The sequence below is a fragment of the Rhipicephalus sanguineus genome, chromosome 9 (genome assembly GCF_013339695.2).
Source record: "Rhipicephalus sanguineus isolate Rsan-2018 chromosome 9, BIME_Rsan_1.4, whole genome shotgun sequence".
Lineage (NCBI taxonomy): Eukaryota > Metazoa > Arthropoda > Arachnida > Ixodida > Ixodidae > Rhipicephalus > Rhipicephalus sanguineus.
The window spans coordinates 75,800,110-75,815,726 of NC_051184.2; the positions used below are offsets into that span (position 1 = coordinate 75,800,110).

The following is a 15,617-nucleotide window of genomic DNA, read 5'->3' on the forward strand; positions in this document are numbered from 1 at the left end:
GTGCAGGGAGGAGAGAGAGCGAACGGTGAGAGAAGGAGCGGCGAAGCACTGCACCTACCCTCTCCTACACTCTCTCCACACACGCGGGAGCTCCGCCGAGCTCCCGCGATGCGAGCGCCCTCACACGCCAGAGCGCGCTCCTCCTCTCCACTCACTCTCCGCTACTCCGCCCGCACCACCTGCTCCGGTTGCTAGGGGCGAGGATAAGCGCGCGCGCCCGCAGCTGTTGCTATGGAAGAGGGAGCGAGCGGAAAGGCTCGCGGACAACGCCGGACGCCTGACATAGCGCGACTAAGAAATGCATTCCCATTTAAAAAAACGTCCAGCAGGAGGAATCGAACCTGCCACCATCAGATTCTCAGCCGAGGTCTCTACCACTACGCCACGCCCCAACGCAACACTCATGCCGTAAAAAGACTAGTCAAGACAGAGCTCACCGCTCGACTTCATCTTTACGGGTCGCATACTGAAGACGGACGCGATCTTTCTTTTCAAATAAAATTCGCGTCTTCATAACACGCAAACAGCTGACGACCACGAATGACATTCAATAACGTGTATTTTCTCGCGCTATCGACGATACACCCGCACAGCGCCCGTGTCAGTGTACTGATGTGCATCTGAATCGATAGGTGCAACTACATACCTAACCGATCGCCAAACACGAAATTGAACGTGCAAGAAAGTATGCCATCATGTTAGTTCAACACGGCGTACTAATTGACAAGTCTGTGTCTGCGAAGTGTCGGCGAGTGCGCCCGGCGGCTTTCGGCTGCCGGCGTGCGTTTGCTGAAAGCGGCGTCGTAACGATGCCCATCGCTTCTTGTACGAACACCGTACGCAAGAAAAAATGATTCATTCAGGTTAACCGACACCAAAGCTCTACTGTATACTCACTTTCACCCGTCGGAATTGCGTATCCCTAAACACACAAGCGCCGACAGCATGTACACACGGACTCGGCAGGTGCGCTAGGCCTACCTTCGCTGGGAGTCGTACGGGTCATATTGAGTGCGACCGATCTCGGCGCATGTGGCTGACGAAGGTTGAAGAATGCGCATTTTGTCGTCGAAAGCTTTTCACTGTTACATTAAAGTACAACCGAGGTTGAGCGAAAGTGCGAGAATCGCCAGAGATGCGCTTGCATTGTGGTTATGTTGACTGGCGTTGCTTTTCTGGCGTACGTGCCGCGCCTGCCGCGGCACCGCATGTCCGATCGGACGCCAGATCGTAACGACGTAAAGTATTCATCAGCCAGCCCTGGTAAAATATCGTCGCAAGTGTATTTGTAAGCGCGTGGCTACAACTCTCAGACTTGGGCATGAGCGACTGTGCGGCATTGAGCCGGTATCGTAGAGGCCGAGCTGATATTTGGAATTTACGAATGAAAACAGTGTTGAGTATTATGCTGTTTTATAGTAAAAGGTTGATCTGCCAACAGTATCCCAATAGATCATTAGATATTTACACGTGTTCCGTGTATATCTGCTTTGTAAATAGGCACAGAAGAGCTGCTGCCACTGGCACTGGAAGGGGGGCAAAACATCATGGATATATATACCGGTTACCGGGTGTATGGTTGTGTGCAGCGCCAGTAGTGCATATGTTCAATGTTGCTGTGTTGTGCATGAATGAGTGTGGATGTGAGCTCTGTGTATGTGTGAGGTAAGCTTGAGGCATTTCAGCCAGGTTTACTGTTACATTGTAGAAAATGTACGGAGGATTTCTTTTTTTCCCCCTTTTTTAAACGTTAGTCCTAGCAGCAAGAGTGATTCTACTCTTGGAGGGAGTTCATGCACTCTAGCCCAACCAGCATTGTAAAATTTTGCGAGGGAGTAGCGTAATTACCGCCGAGAGTGTATGTACTCCATTTAAGAAGCGTGACTTTACTCAGGCGAGAGAGCTTGTTCTCTCTCGTTCAGCCAGAGTACCAGAACTCTGTCGAGAGAGTGTGCCTACTCTGTGCAACAGAGAGTTCCCAGCACTCCTGAAAAGGGAGTGAAATATGGGACAAGCGTTTACTCTCGCAAAGAGAGTTGCTAGCACTCTCTTGCCGCTGTGAGTGTTATGTGCGTTAATATCATCAGGGCACTTGAAGAGCAAGAGGAAGAAGACTTCTATTAGCGCGAGCGTGCGCTCATAATGCTACAGTTGGCTATGTTATATGTGGTTTTGCCTGCGGTAATATCATCGTCAAGGCGCTCGAAAAACGAGAGGAAGAATACTTCTCTTTGGCGTGAGCGCGCGCTCAGATGGCTATGCTATATGTTGTTTTGCCTGCGTTACGCCAAGCTACGACAACAGCACACGATCACAGCCTACGACAGCCCCACCCCTAGATTGCTGCGCACCTAAAATATATAAGAACTCTAAAATGCGAGTTTAGTAATGCCTTCCGCCGTGAACTGGTGCTTCGAATATAGGTCTATATTCAGCGCCAGATAAACAATGGCTCCCACGCGCTGCAGTGCGTGGGAGTTTGCAAGCGCGGAAGAAAATGAAAGCTCGCTTATGTGCTCCGAAGTTTTGTGTTTCCATTTTCTCGTATGGGGAGCAATGAGAGCTTTCGAAACACAAGGCGAAGCCAGAGCCTTGGTCGGAGCTCATTTGTAGCCAGCGGGCACGAGTCGAACAAGTAGCGTTCTCTCTGGAGTCTGTGGGTAGTCGAGCGAAAAAGAAGAGGAAGTAGAAAAGAAACCACTCCTACCGCCGCGCGCGCTCTTCCGTCGTCTGCTTCGGAAGTAGCAGACGACGAACGCGATGAAACGACGCCGATGAAAAGAGCTCCGAGAGGGCGCGCTGCGCGAGGAAGAAGAGAACGCGGATGGAACGAAAAAAAAAAAAAGAGGTGAGGAAGCGGAGGAGGCGACCGGCAAGAGCGATGAGAGCAGAAAGAGCCCGATGGAAAGAGGATGAAAGATGGACGCGCGGTAGAGAAGGAGGGTTGCGGGTGCGAGCCGCGGCGCGCTCTTCACCCTCTCCCGACTCCGGGCCGGTAATGCGCGGCTGTAAATAGTGCGCCCACGAAACGTTTCGTGGATCTCGCAAGTATCGTCGTTTTCGCGAGTTGGCGCCTCCTTTAAGCATCTCCGCGGCTTTAGAAACACCGACAAAAATTCGCGATGAGTCTTATTGGATCTGCGAACACCTCCACCGACGCGAGCGCGGAGTAGCATCCCTGGGCCGGTGAGTGCGGCGGCTCCCCTTTTATCGGGCGCCGGGCTCCCTGCTCCCGTCATTTAGTTGGTACGGTCGACGGAACGTCGGTTGTGTTGTGTTCTGCAGTAGACACGTCGGGGTACACCGGTTTCGTTTTTTCTTCTGTTTTTTAGCTCCGTTTTTTCTCTCTCTGTCTCTCTTCTAATATCGGCCTTTGCGTTCTTCCCGCGTGTCTGAGTTGCCTGCCTTTTTGGCGCCAAGTTTTCCACCAACATCATCAGCTCCGGGAGAAGAGGAAGAATCAACCGAAGAAGAAGAAGAAAAAAAAAAGAAGAGCGCCCCCATCCAACGCCCGATAAGTTTGTCTTCGTCATTCAAGAAACAACAAAAAGAAGCGAGAGAGAGAGCAGGAGAGAGAACGACGTCGCCCGACCTCCCCAATCCAAAGTCCTTAACCTCCTTTGAGTGCTACGGTGTGCTTTTTCAGCGTCGTCTGCTACACAGAAGAAAAATCGTCTGCTTCCCGCGCAGGACGTGTTTTATTGTCGTCTGCTTTTCGCTAACCGCGGTTGGTGATTGGACGCGTGGGCCCGTCGTCTGCTACGTTACCGAGTGTGCGGAAGGCCTCTACCCTGACCACCACCGTCGTCACCACCAACTTACTACGAGCACGTCGCTAATACAGCGCGATCGAAAGAGTTTTTGAGGAAGAACGCAGCGCATAGAGGTCCAGCCTCCGTCAAATCGCTTTTGTTGCACAAGAAAGCGCACAAGTTGCGTGCCGCGTGGTCGCTGCCCCCCCGACACAGCCCCAACCGGAGGTGACAAGATCAGAGAAAAAAAAAATCACAAGCCCTTGTTTGGCTCGCTCAGAAGACGACACAGGTCGCGAAAAAACTCCCCTCGACCGGGATTTTTTTGCGCCGTGAGACCAGCCGCTTGGTGTTTCGCGTGGCCGAACCTTCGTTCCTTTTCCTTCAACTGGTGATCGCCGACTCAGAAGATAATCCGCGTCTCAACAACTGTCCCTTACCCTCGGTATTGGCTACTCCAAACACCTCATCACCACGACGACTTTCGCTTGGGTTAACTCTTCGGAGAGCGGTCTTTTGAACCAAGGTGAGTCGTCTTACTCTGTCAATATACGCTTGCTCTTATTTACGTTATCTTTCTTTTCGTGAGCCTCACTGTAAAGAAAAATCTAAGTAGCGTTTGCAGCGGTTATCGCACCGTTCGTTCGCGCGCATGTCGAAAAGGTATACATCCTACCGATGCCAAACTGTCGCCACGCGTTTCCTTAAAGCGGGCTTTCCCTGACGTCATTACTCAGTACCACCAATATTCATTCTGGCATCGCCTCATCCGTTGTCACACACTGTTCTGTTCGACGGTGTGTTTTAATATTTCTACAACACTATTTATTACTCATACCACTTTCCAGAAATATTTTTTGTAACTTACACGCTACCCAGCCAGATTTCACAATTACGCCCAGTGTACTCTTTTTCATTCACGTGCTTTGAATTCGCCAAGCTTTCGCAACTGTACCGTGTTGTTGTCGGCGTCGTCTCGCTATAACTTCTTCGCTGGTGCCGTTAAAACACATAGCTCATCTCATCTCACCGTTCTGTAGCCGTCAGCAGCATACCCAACTCCACAGCAACAGTAAATTAACAGTTACGTCGAGTATTAAGGGAAGGCAATTTCCCTTAGCAGTCGTACACCGCCTATCACGAGTTGCTGCGTTACCGCTAGCTTAGGCGGGCGTCTAGTCAATGCGAGAGACGCGGCAGCCTTGCTAAAAGAGAATACGTTGTAAATAACTATCGATTGCTTCGCTTCAAGGCTGCCACGGAAAGCAGAATAACGGTGTGGCTGCCTGCCGCTATAATTGTCTGGCCTTCGGAAGTGAACATAACAGTTCGGCACACACGCACACAGACACGTTTCACTGTAACGCAGTAAGCGCATGCTGAACAGTATCTCACCACGCCGCGCGTCGCACCATCGAACCGCGTCGGCGACGCTGAGTCAGCGTGGTGCGCCCCGTTCCTTTGTTCCCGAGAAATCCCGTTGTCTCCCTTCCCACCCCAGGACGCGTGTATCCCGCATGGTACGCACGACATCTGGCCTGCCGGTCTATATTTTGTCTAGACTTCGACATTGCAAGTCGAGACCGACGCCGTACGCTTCGAGACGTCCCGTTTGTCCGCTTCGCTACAGTTGCCGGCGTGTGTTACGAAAAAAACACTGCGCGACCACGTTTTCTCGAGTGGGAGCGCCGGCCGATCCCCAAGATGGCTTCTCCGCATGGCGTCGCTGTTGCGGGAGGAAGCGCGCACTCCCGTTGCCCTCCCGCTTCTCGCGGCGCGCGCCAGGGACGACGGGAAGGCCGGCCGGCCACTCGCCATTTCCTCCTTCGCTTTCTTTATTTCGTTCGCATCGTCCCCTCTTGTTTGCTTCAGCGCTAGGTCGCCTTCGTGTCCCTTACTTTTTTCCCGTTCTCCCTATATTTTTCGATCGTCCGCTAGAGCGAACGCGCTCCCTTTTTTGTCGTCTGCTACTACCTCGTTCGTCTGTCTCTTTCTTGGCCGTTTGCTTTGTTTTGTCGTCTGCTTCTGCCTATCGTCTGCCACACCAACCGCGTCAGTACCGTGCACCGGCCACTCAATTTCACCTCCTTTTCGCCCTTTATTTACTCTTACGCTATTCGTGCATTTCTTCTTTTTTTTAACAGCTAACAGCCCACGCGACGATGTAGGCTCTGCTTAAAGCCGCTCCGGTGGCTATTTTTCATCCTTCAACGCTCGCGAGTCTGGAGCGCTCGCGATGTGGCCCGGGATTGCATTTTTTCGTTCGCGCGTTTTTAGCGTGTGCGCTTTTTCAAACCATCGGGCACCTTTTCAAGCGCGGATCGTCTCCCCCGGGCTATATAGTGTGCAGATTCGACGCTGTTCGCCACCGGAGCTCAAAACCGTGGGCTTCATTTTATGGAAAGTACACACGGCCGGCGCATGTGCACACTTCTTTCGGGCGAACGTTACGCGATCCCGCATCCCGCGGTCTCTCGCGACGATGATGAATTCGCGGGATCCTTTCTACCTCCCCACAACCTCTCCCACCCCAAAAACCCGCCTCCCTTTTTATATCCTTTATTCGCAACCTACAACTAAAGCCGCGCTGTTCCTTTGTTCGACACCAACCCCGCTACGTCGCCGTCAGCTCCCCCTAGCGGGCTCTCCGCGCACTTTCGTTGTGTTTTTATCTATGTTCTTATTTTTGTCTTTTTTTTTATATGCCTGTTTGCTCGAGCGCGTTTGGAAGTGTGCCGGCGCTTTTGTGTGTTCCCCCAGAAGATATAAGAAAAATTGAAATGAAAGACAGAAGCAAGTTTTCTAAAGGTTGTGCAGCTCGTTGAATGGCCCTTGTTTCGCGCACAGCGCACGCGCGGTCTCCAGTCCACGTGTTTTACTTTCTTCGGTGTGCGGCGGCGGCCCGTTTGCTCGCATTTACAAGTTTTAGCTGCCTCTGCCAGAAGCCAGCCCAGGTACCGTTAGGAGTCGTCGCCGCCGCTTTGTGATTCGAAGCAATCGCGAATCTGTAGTAGGAGAGGGGCGCTTTCTTTTGTGATGGAGATGCCTTTGATGGCGGTTTTGATTTTTTCTTCGTCTCGGTAGGGGAGAATATACGGACGGGCACTGTTGAATTGGTTGGGAGGGGGGGGGGGTGCTCTCAGTGGAAGCGCCGACGGTGACTCTGTTGCATCGCTGTTCCTGTCGGAGGGACCATGATGAAGTGCTAACGCGAGCGTCGAAAATTTCACGTGGAGTTCCATAGGGAAAGTGAGTGTAAAGAGGCGTTCTGTCGCAGTTCGTCAACCTCTCTATTTCCTTCAGGACGTGATGATAATGCAATTCTTGGGGTTTCACGTCCCAAAACCACGATATGATTATGATTGGCGCCGTACTGGAAAGCTCCGGAAATTTCGATAACCTGGGGGTTCCTTAACGTGCCACCTATAAATCGAAGTACACGGGCCTGTAGCATTTCTCCTCCATCGAAATGCGGCCGGGATTTGATCCCGCGACCTTCGGGTCAGCAGTCGAGCACCATAACCACTATACCACCGTGGTGAGTATTCCTTCAGGACACGTATGCGTAAGCGTGTGTGCCAATGTGCTGAGAAAAAGAAAAACGCACTTACTAGTGAAATTAACATATTGAGAGTGTGGAATACACCCTTGGGAACACACAGAAGAAGCCGGAGGTTTTACGTACCAAAGCCTAGATGTCTTTATGAAGCAGACCGTAATGTGGGGCTCCGGATTAGCTTCGAGCGTCATGGGTTTCCTCAATGCGGGCCTATCTTCGAGTACACATATACATTAACAAACTTCTGAATCTCCCTGTTTGAAGAGCAAAAGCTGGAATCTATAGATGGTTAGATGTTTGATTTCAGTGCTCAATATACGTCATATGACGGGTGTGCGTTTTTCTTGCTATCTTTCTTAGTATTACTGTGAAGGTTCATATATCTAGGCGAAACCAAAGTGCGTCATTCGTATGCGCGCAAAAACTCCTAGCGCGTACGTGACACAAGGCTTGGGCAACTCCCACTACTCACCACTGGGCCAACAAAAATGAAGAAGGGAACACGCGGGCCGCAGACGCCGTTTATTAATATAATAATTGTTTAGGTTTCAGGTCCCGCAACCACGGTATGTCTGAGGGACGCCAGTAGCGGAGGGCTTCGCAAATTTCGACGACCCGGGGTTTCTTTAACGCGCACCTAAATCTAAGTACACGGGTCTGTAGCATTTCGCCTCCGTCAAAAATGCGACCGCCGGGTCCGGGATTCGATCCCGGCGACCTGCGGGTCAACAGTCGAGGACCAGCAATCACTAGACAACCGTGGCGGGTGGCAAACAGCATTTAAGATTTCTGGAGAGACGCACCGAATCATTGAGGAAGACTTTATGAAGAAGGCTTTGTGAAGAAGACTTTATATGAAGGTTTAATGAAACAGCGGAGCCGTACGTTTCAACTTCGCCCTTTAACCATCTGCACGGAGTGCCTGGGCGACCATTTTTTTTTTTACATACGGTAGGCCAGTAGCAGGGTTACCGCAGCTGTGGGTACAATACAGCGAAAAAATGAAACAGCAGAATAAAACGTGTAAAGTGCAAACAGCCTAAATAGCTTGATTTAATGACTGCCGCAGTATTAGCATGTTTCGTTAACTGACTTGTGCGTTTGGTAACTTATTCCACTTTAAACTCATTGTTTCACTCGATCATACACTGTGTCGGATTACGTTTTAAGCTCATTCGCGCTTTCAATTAGGCCGCTTTGTACGCGCTGCTTCGGCTATAGGATTATGGTGGAACCATATAAACGTATACCAGCGCACGCTATCTGGCCATCTCCGGTTAAGAAAAAAACCCGAGGCGGAGCCGTTATTTTTGGCAAGGAAAACAAAGTCCGCCTTGGCCTCACGACCACTACCATCTGCGCTGCTCCTTCGAGGAGCCGAGTTCTTTCTAAACCGGCCAGTAATATATCCAAAGCTTTTGTTTGCTCTGTCGTTTTTTGTTCGTTCTTCTATATTAAATGTGCAGAAATATGTGAAGTCTGGCCGCTGCTATTTCGGGCGCTTCACGTACACTAGTTAGGACGAGCGTTTATTCGTCGAATGCACGCAAGCCCTACAGAAGCTTATACGCAAAAAAAAAAAAGCATCTAACTTGCTTCAGTGTATATTTCACAAACTCTGCGTGGTCCGCCTCGATGGAACAGTTGTTACGGTGCTGGGCTGCTGAACCGAAGGTCGCGGGACCGAATCCCGACCGCGGCGGCCGCATTTTACGATGCAGGCGAAAATGTTTTAGGCCCATGTACTTAGATTTAGGTGGACACTGAAGAACCCCAGGAGGTCGAAATTTCCGAAGCCCTCCACTGCGGCGTCGCTCGTAATCATATTGTGGTTTTGGGAAGTAAAGCTTCAGTCATTGTTATTAAACGCTGCGTGGCTATTAAAGGGGCCATGACACGGTCGCCCAAAGATTTGTGGTTTTCAGCGAAAACTAGAAGTAGAGGGTTTATTACGCCTATACAGATATTAAAATTGGGCCGTAAAAGAATATTTTATTGCAAAAAAAATGCCCTAGAAGTTCGCCGGCTGTAAACCCCGCCCACCGCCCGCCGGCGGCCGCCATTTTGCCATGACGCGTGTGACGTCATATGCAGCACGGAACGGAGCCGTCGTCTTCAACCAAAGTTTCAGCCGCTGCAAATCGTTCAACTCCAGTGCCAAGCTGAAGAAAGCTCAAATATCTCGATATCCCGTGCAGTTTACCACGGAACAATATCGTTCGCCGCAAGGCAGACGCTTGCACAGCTAGCTGCTTGTTACGTCACGGCTCGCGAGTGCACCAGTGTTGCCTGACTCTCGATCCGCTCGCGTGTTTATAAAAAAATATTCGATTATAAATTAAGTGCCCGACCAAATGCGCTAAAATTTCGCCAGCTTATTTGTGAATCTACAAGGATCAATCCACATAACACAGATTATGATCGAAAACTGGGTGTCATGGCCCCTTTAGGCGCAACAATGTAAACTGCGAGCTAGCCTGTCCATGTGCCACGTTTGCTTAGAAAAAAAATCGCTAGCCCTTTCCCTATCGGAATAAGGGAGGCAAGCGAATCTTCGCGTTTTCTAGCCTGCCCTATTATTCTTCTTTTTGTTTTTCTTTTTTTTTGTATCGGACTGCGCATTGCCCCCTTCTGTTTCCTTGTTCCGTGCCGGGAATCGGACCTTCAGCCACTTGCTTAGCAGCGCAATAGCTCGGTTGCTACTGGCAACAACGACGGTCATGCGTGATGTAATGAAAGGTGGCAACGAAGCATGGCAACGTAAGGACCAGCCATCTCGATAAAAGATCAGATTTCCATACGTGAAACGGCTGATCTTCGACAACACCACGGTTGTGAGAGCATCAGCTGTAGTGAAAAACGGCCTATACACAAATACGCATGACACCAGCGCATCTTAGAGGACCTACTTCTGTGCGCCCACATTTCTGTGCACTCCGCTGTGCCGAGTTTTTCGCGAACTATGACGCCGCCGAAATCTGTACCTCACAGAAGCTTCGCTTAAAACGTGGGTACGATTTGGAGCACCTCATCGGAATGAAGTCAGTTGTGCTTCATCAGGTACTTTATTTGCACACACAAGTATGGGAATAAAGGAGTGCTGACAAGAATTTCAAATATTTTCGGATTGTTCCGCTAAATAAAAGCACTGGGGTCGAGAACCCTGAAAAGGGTATTGCGGTGCCTGGGAATATACTCGAATACATTTTTAAAACCGCTACTTTAAAAAAAAACACACACACATTTTCGGTTTCGATATCGAGGGCGCGGCTTCTCCGTGACGTGTCATAGCAGTGTGAAGTCACGGGGAGATAGCAACTCGCGACGTACTAGCGGCAGATCTGTCATCCGCTAGTTGTGCACGTAAACAACGATGAGTGAATTGTCGTCCAGTGACCCCGACAGCGATTTTTGCGATTGAGGCTGCATGCAGGACGCATAATTCGCAAACACAGTTGAACTGTGTTGACTCGTCGGGATAATGTCCATTGCGGTGGTGCTGGCCTGCAGATGCTAAGCGACGAAAGCTTTAAAGTCAGAGTAAAATACTTTACACGTGTTCTCTGACAACGGCGTGCGGACAGTGTCGACAGTGCATGCCGAGGAAACGTAATATGTCCCTTTTGCGATCTTTCAAAGTCGTGTCAGTACTGCTTTAGCACAGGCAGCTCGAAAGAAGGAAAAGCTTAAGCACTAAGAGAACCATTTTGAACCACCACATGCAAGCGCCAAAGTCGCGTACGCACAAAACGCACTTATTTTGTGTCGGCATATCATATAAAGGCTAGACGCAGACTGCAATAATACACCGTCGTGCACCGTACAGCGACTACGCATAGAAAAATAGTTCACTAAAACGTAACATTTGCGGGAGAAAGGAGGAGTAGCGTGATAGTGGGCGGGGGTTCATAGAAGAAACGTGAGCCTATGTAATCGGCGTGTATGCCTGTGCCTTGAGTGCCTTCTACCTTACGGTGAACGAAAGCTTGCATTCTGAAGACTTCGGCACGTCCTTTGTTTCAATAACCCCGTCTTCGCTCATTTTCTTCGTCATGGTGCGTCGCTTGAGGATCCTTCCTGGATCTCTTGAGGCTCATTCCATCGATTGCCGTATTGCTTTACCGACACTTATTAAAGACGATAGTCTTTCTTGGGGAACTTAAACGCAGAAATTTTGGTCTGTCTTTCTGTTTGTCGGCACGTCACTCGATTCAGCCACCCGGCCAAAGTTGAACCACTTGCCCAAAGGCCAGCCATCTTGAACGGCTGACTAGGTTCATACTTGTGTACACTGTTGATCAAAAACCAAACATTACGCATATATGAGGCGCAACATCACTAGGTAAGTATTAGGTGGTGTGTTCTTTTAATAGAAAATACATAGATGCGTAATTCTAGAGACCCTAGTTTCTTAAGCTGCGCTGAAAATGCGACTGCACTGAAACTTGCTTTCCTCCGTGCCCTTTGCACGAGCTCATTGTTGTTTTAGTTTCGGTTCAGTATTGCACTGTACGAATGCCATGGGGCGCCGCTCTGGCATTCCTGTTTTACCCAGGCGACGTGTAAATAAAAGAGTGCGTGGAGAGTACTCGTTGAGTGCGGACGTTTCTTCTGCTTCGGCGCTTCGCGCCAAACCGCGTGTTCGTGCTGGCTGGCGTCCCCGCCGGTCGCGTTGGTCACCGCCGGTCTTCGCCTGCTGCTGGGCCGGGAGTACCAGCCCGCAACACAGCACTCATGTTTCCCGACGTATTGCCAGATGGTGTCCATATCTCACGCAGCGCCTCTTCTATCGTCTTGAGATGACATTTGCAGCGAAGCACGCAGATACGCGGCCAATTTTTATCTTGACCTTTCTTTTTGAGTGGCTCGAGCAACGAGTGACACTCTTGTTCCTCGTCCAAGCACTTCCGGTCGAGCACTTACTTCCGGTTTCCCGAATATTCACAAATAGTCTTCCAAAAAATATAAATCGGTGGTTCTCGTTCAAGTTAAGTGCTGCATTGGATAGATATGATATCGGAGCATTACATCATTTATTATTAGGGTCAACTAACTGTCAGGATAACTAACGCAGGTTACTTGAGTTCATTGAAAGATTGCGAGGAGTTGGGAGCGTTGCGGCACCAGGCGGAACTGATCTCGACTACACGCTTCTTTCAACGCGGCCTCTGAGACCCACTTCGGCAGCGTCACGAAACAGAGTTAACCCAAGGAATACACCAGTACGCACAAACGCCCACGTGCGACTTCTACTACAAGGCAGCTAGGTCAAGCACTACGGTCGCCTGCAGATCTCTTAAGGCGAAAGCCTTGAATGCCTCATCAAACGCGAAATTTGCCCGTCGGCGTCCCGCGTCAACGGCGTCGGTGACGAGCGATGCAAGAAATCATTATGTGATGACGTCACCATATGTCGTCACAAATGTCCGAAATTTCTGGCGTCAGTATGACGTCATCATGACGTCACGTGACATGACGCCCCGTGATGGCGCCATCACATGATATCGTAGCTTGGTCAAAGGTGGTCCGATCACAGAGGCAATGGAAAACCAGGTGACGTGCCTCCGATCTTGGAGACAGTGCAAAACCACGTTGGGTGCAGAAAACTTCCGGAGGGTGACGGGGCAAGATCAGTACATCCAGGGGCGTAGCCATAAATTTTTTTCGGGGGGGGGGGGGGGGGGTTCAACCATACTTTATGTATGTTCGTGCGTGCGTTTGTATCTGCGCGTGTATATATACGCAAGCAAAACTGAAAAATTTCGGGGGGGTTTGAAACCCCCCACCCCCCCCCCCCCCTGGCTACGCCCCTGAGTACATCCAGTACATTAAATGGGAAGTAGAAGAAGACGAATTTCGCCTTCGAGTCATCTTAAGTGAATGTATAAGGGACCCTGTTTCATTTTCATTTTCATTTCATTTCATTTATTTGGGCATTCGCACGGCGAATGCCCAAATAAATAAATAATTGGGCATAGCACAGGCGCTCGCACGGGGGGGCAGGTGGGACGCTCCCCCTCCCCCTAGTCACCTAGGAGGGGGGCGCGAAATCTGCTCCATACATTGACCCTCCTAGTCACCTAAGAGGGGGGGAGGGCGCAAAATCTCCCTCGTACATTGACTAAGAAGAGGGGGGGCGCTGCGCTGAACCTTCGCCCCCCCCCCCTAATGGGGAACCCTGCGCACGCCTGTGCCTGTTAGTTAGTTTTTTTTTTTTGTGCGTGGGCGGGTATGTACGGGAGAGGGGGAAGGGCTTTATGCGTGACACGTGTGTGACCTACTTTTGATGTCGCCTTTCGTCAATTTATCTTCCTCCTCACGTTAATTAGGTTTCCCTAGACCCGGAAGAGGATTGTCTTTTACCTCTCCTGATGGGGTTGTTTTTTTTTGTTTTGCCGATATCGTCGCTATCCACTTTCGCCTCCTTCACGGCTGCACTTCGATTGATGGAACAATGACTGGCGGTGTACGTGCGCTCCTTAATGGGAGAAGTGCTTCGGTGACATTTGCCCGCTGGTGTCGCGGTCGGCTTTAAATCTAATCGTCGCCAGTGCAGCTACTATTTCTTTAGCTTGCGGCGGTTATCTTTCGCATGGACTTGAGTTTCACAAAGATAACGGCAGATGCCTGTACTGCCCATGGAAAACTTGATTTTTCTTTTTTTCCCCGCTGTTAGTGTAGCGTTCTCTTCTAGCTTGCCTTTAGTCGGTGAAAGGATAAAAAAAAAGTTTGCCATGTGATTGCAGCATCATAAAGCTGCGAAGGTGTAAAGATCTTACATTTACATGCTAATTTTTTCTGTATCCCATTCTAATTATTATCCTTCTTCTTTCTAGTAGTAGTGGCAGCACTAGTAGTGACAGTACTTGTAATTAAGCGAAGCTTTCATCCCTCACAAACGGACTTGATAGGTTTGAACAGGTAAAAAATATAAAAAAAGGGCACCCGCCATTGTAGAGAAATGAGGGTGTACACAAAATAAGGCCCTCGAAGGATCGCCAGGCACACGCGTATTTGTTTGGGCCGTTTCTCAATAACTGATGCTATCTCGATCGCGGGACTGTCACGTGATCAGCCGTCTCTGATACGGCAGTGTGACCTTTTATTGAGGTTATCGAGGTGACTTGCCATTTCACGTTGCCGCATATTTGTTACCTGAATGTGAATGCATGGCCGTCGTTGTTGCCTGTAGCAACTGAAGTGTTGCGCTGCTAAAAACGTGGATGACGTTCCGATTCCTGGCATGGAGGAAGGAAACAGTACTGTGGATTCGTAGGTGAAGACTTATATCACTTCCTTCTAGAATGCCCGCATCACGACGCACCAAGACGGCGACTTAAATTATCGTTAATGACATTAGACCGCAGACCATTACGTTTAATTAAGGAAACTTTTGGGCCCATATCCAACAAGATGTCCACAGAAGTGTGCTTTAAAAGCATTGACAATTTTTCTTGAAGACAGCGGCATTGTTGGCCATTACTAGCACATTTAAGCGTTGTTTTGTTTTAATGACAGAGTGTACGTGCGTCTACTATTTTTGTCTGGTTTATTTTATGCAACGGTTGCTCTTCATGTTTTTTTACATCACCGTGTGTACACATATATGTGATTGTTGAATATGTTGTTTTGACTGTTATGTTATGTCTTGACTGTTACGCTAAGTTATATATTGTACGCACTGCGGGTTAATTGTGATTAGAAATTTCGACCCTATGTACTTTATTTTTATGGACCGTATGTACTCCAAGAGCTAAGAAGTAGCCGGCGCCTTATATGTGCGCCAACATGTCCTTACGTCATGTCAATAAAAAAAAAATAAGAGGGAGTACTGCGCAATGTCGCAGAAAGAAATAAAGTTAGCCCCATTTTCCCTACAGGGAAAGGGCCTCCTCATTTCTATTATCGCGCTTTTTTCCAAGTGTGTAATACCTTACACGTCGAAGACTTACGGGACGCTCGCAATGCCGGTGAGTGCTAAGCGAGTAGCCGACCGTTCTCGCCGCTTCGCTATGCGGCTCTGGAACGAAAATGTTTATCCAACGCCCCGGGAAACGAAGCTAAACAACTCTCCCGGGGTCGCCCCTTTTTCGTTCGCCGTATCTCTTCTAGAGCCGAAGGTGCGCCCGCTAATGCGCAGTTTCGTCGTCGCGGCTGACGTCATGAGCCGAGTTACTTCTCTTACGCCGCATCCATATTGCTATTTCGGGTTGAAGGCTCGCTTCGCCGAACGACACGGCGGCCACGCGGCTCGGGTGTTTTCTCACGCCGAGGTAGAGTGTTACGCAAGCTCCGGTTCGAATACC

General features: G+C 49.7%; 1 protein-coding gene across 4 annotated transcripts in view; it reads left to right on the forward strand.

Annotated features, from left to right (window-relative positions):
* LOC119405335 (ELAV-like protein 3) overlaps positions 1-15,617 on the forward strand; it is a 198,153-nt gene that overhangs the window by 50,318 nt on the left and 132,218 nt on the right. Inside the window, exon 1 of one of the 4 annotated variants that reach the window (XM_037672171.2) lies at positions 3,241-4,278. The exons of the other annotated variants lie outside the window; for them this stretch is intronic. The gene's annotated coding sequence lies outside the window, so the exon portion shown is untranslated. Of the gene's footprint in view, positions 1-3,240; positions 4,279-15,617 lie in introns of those variants that run through there. 4 annotated transcript variants of the gene reach the window in all.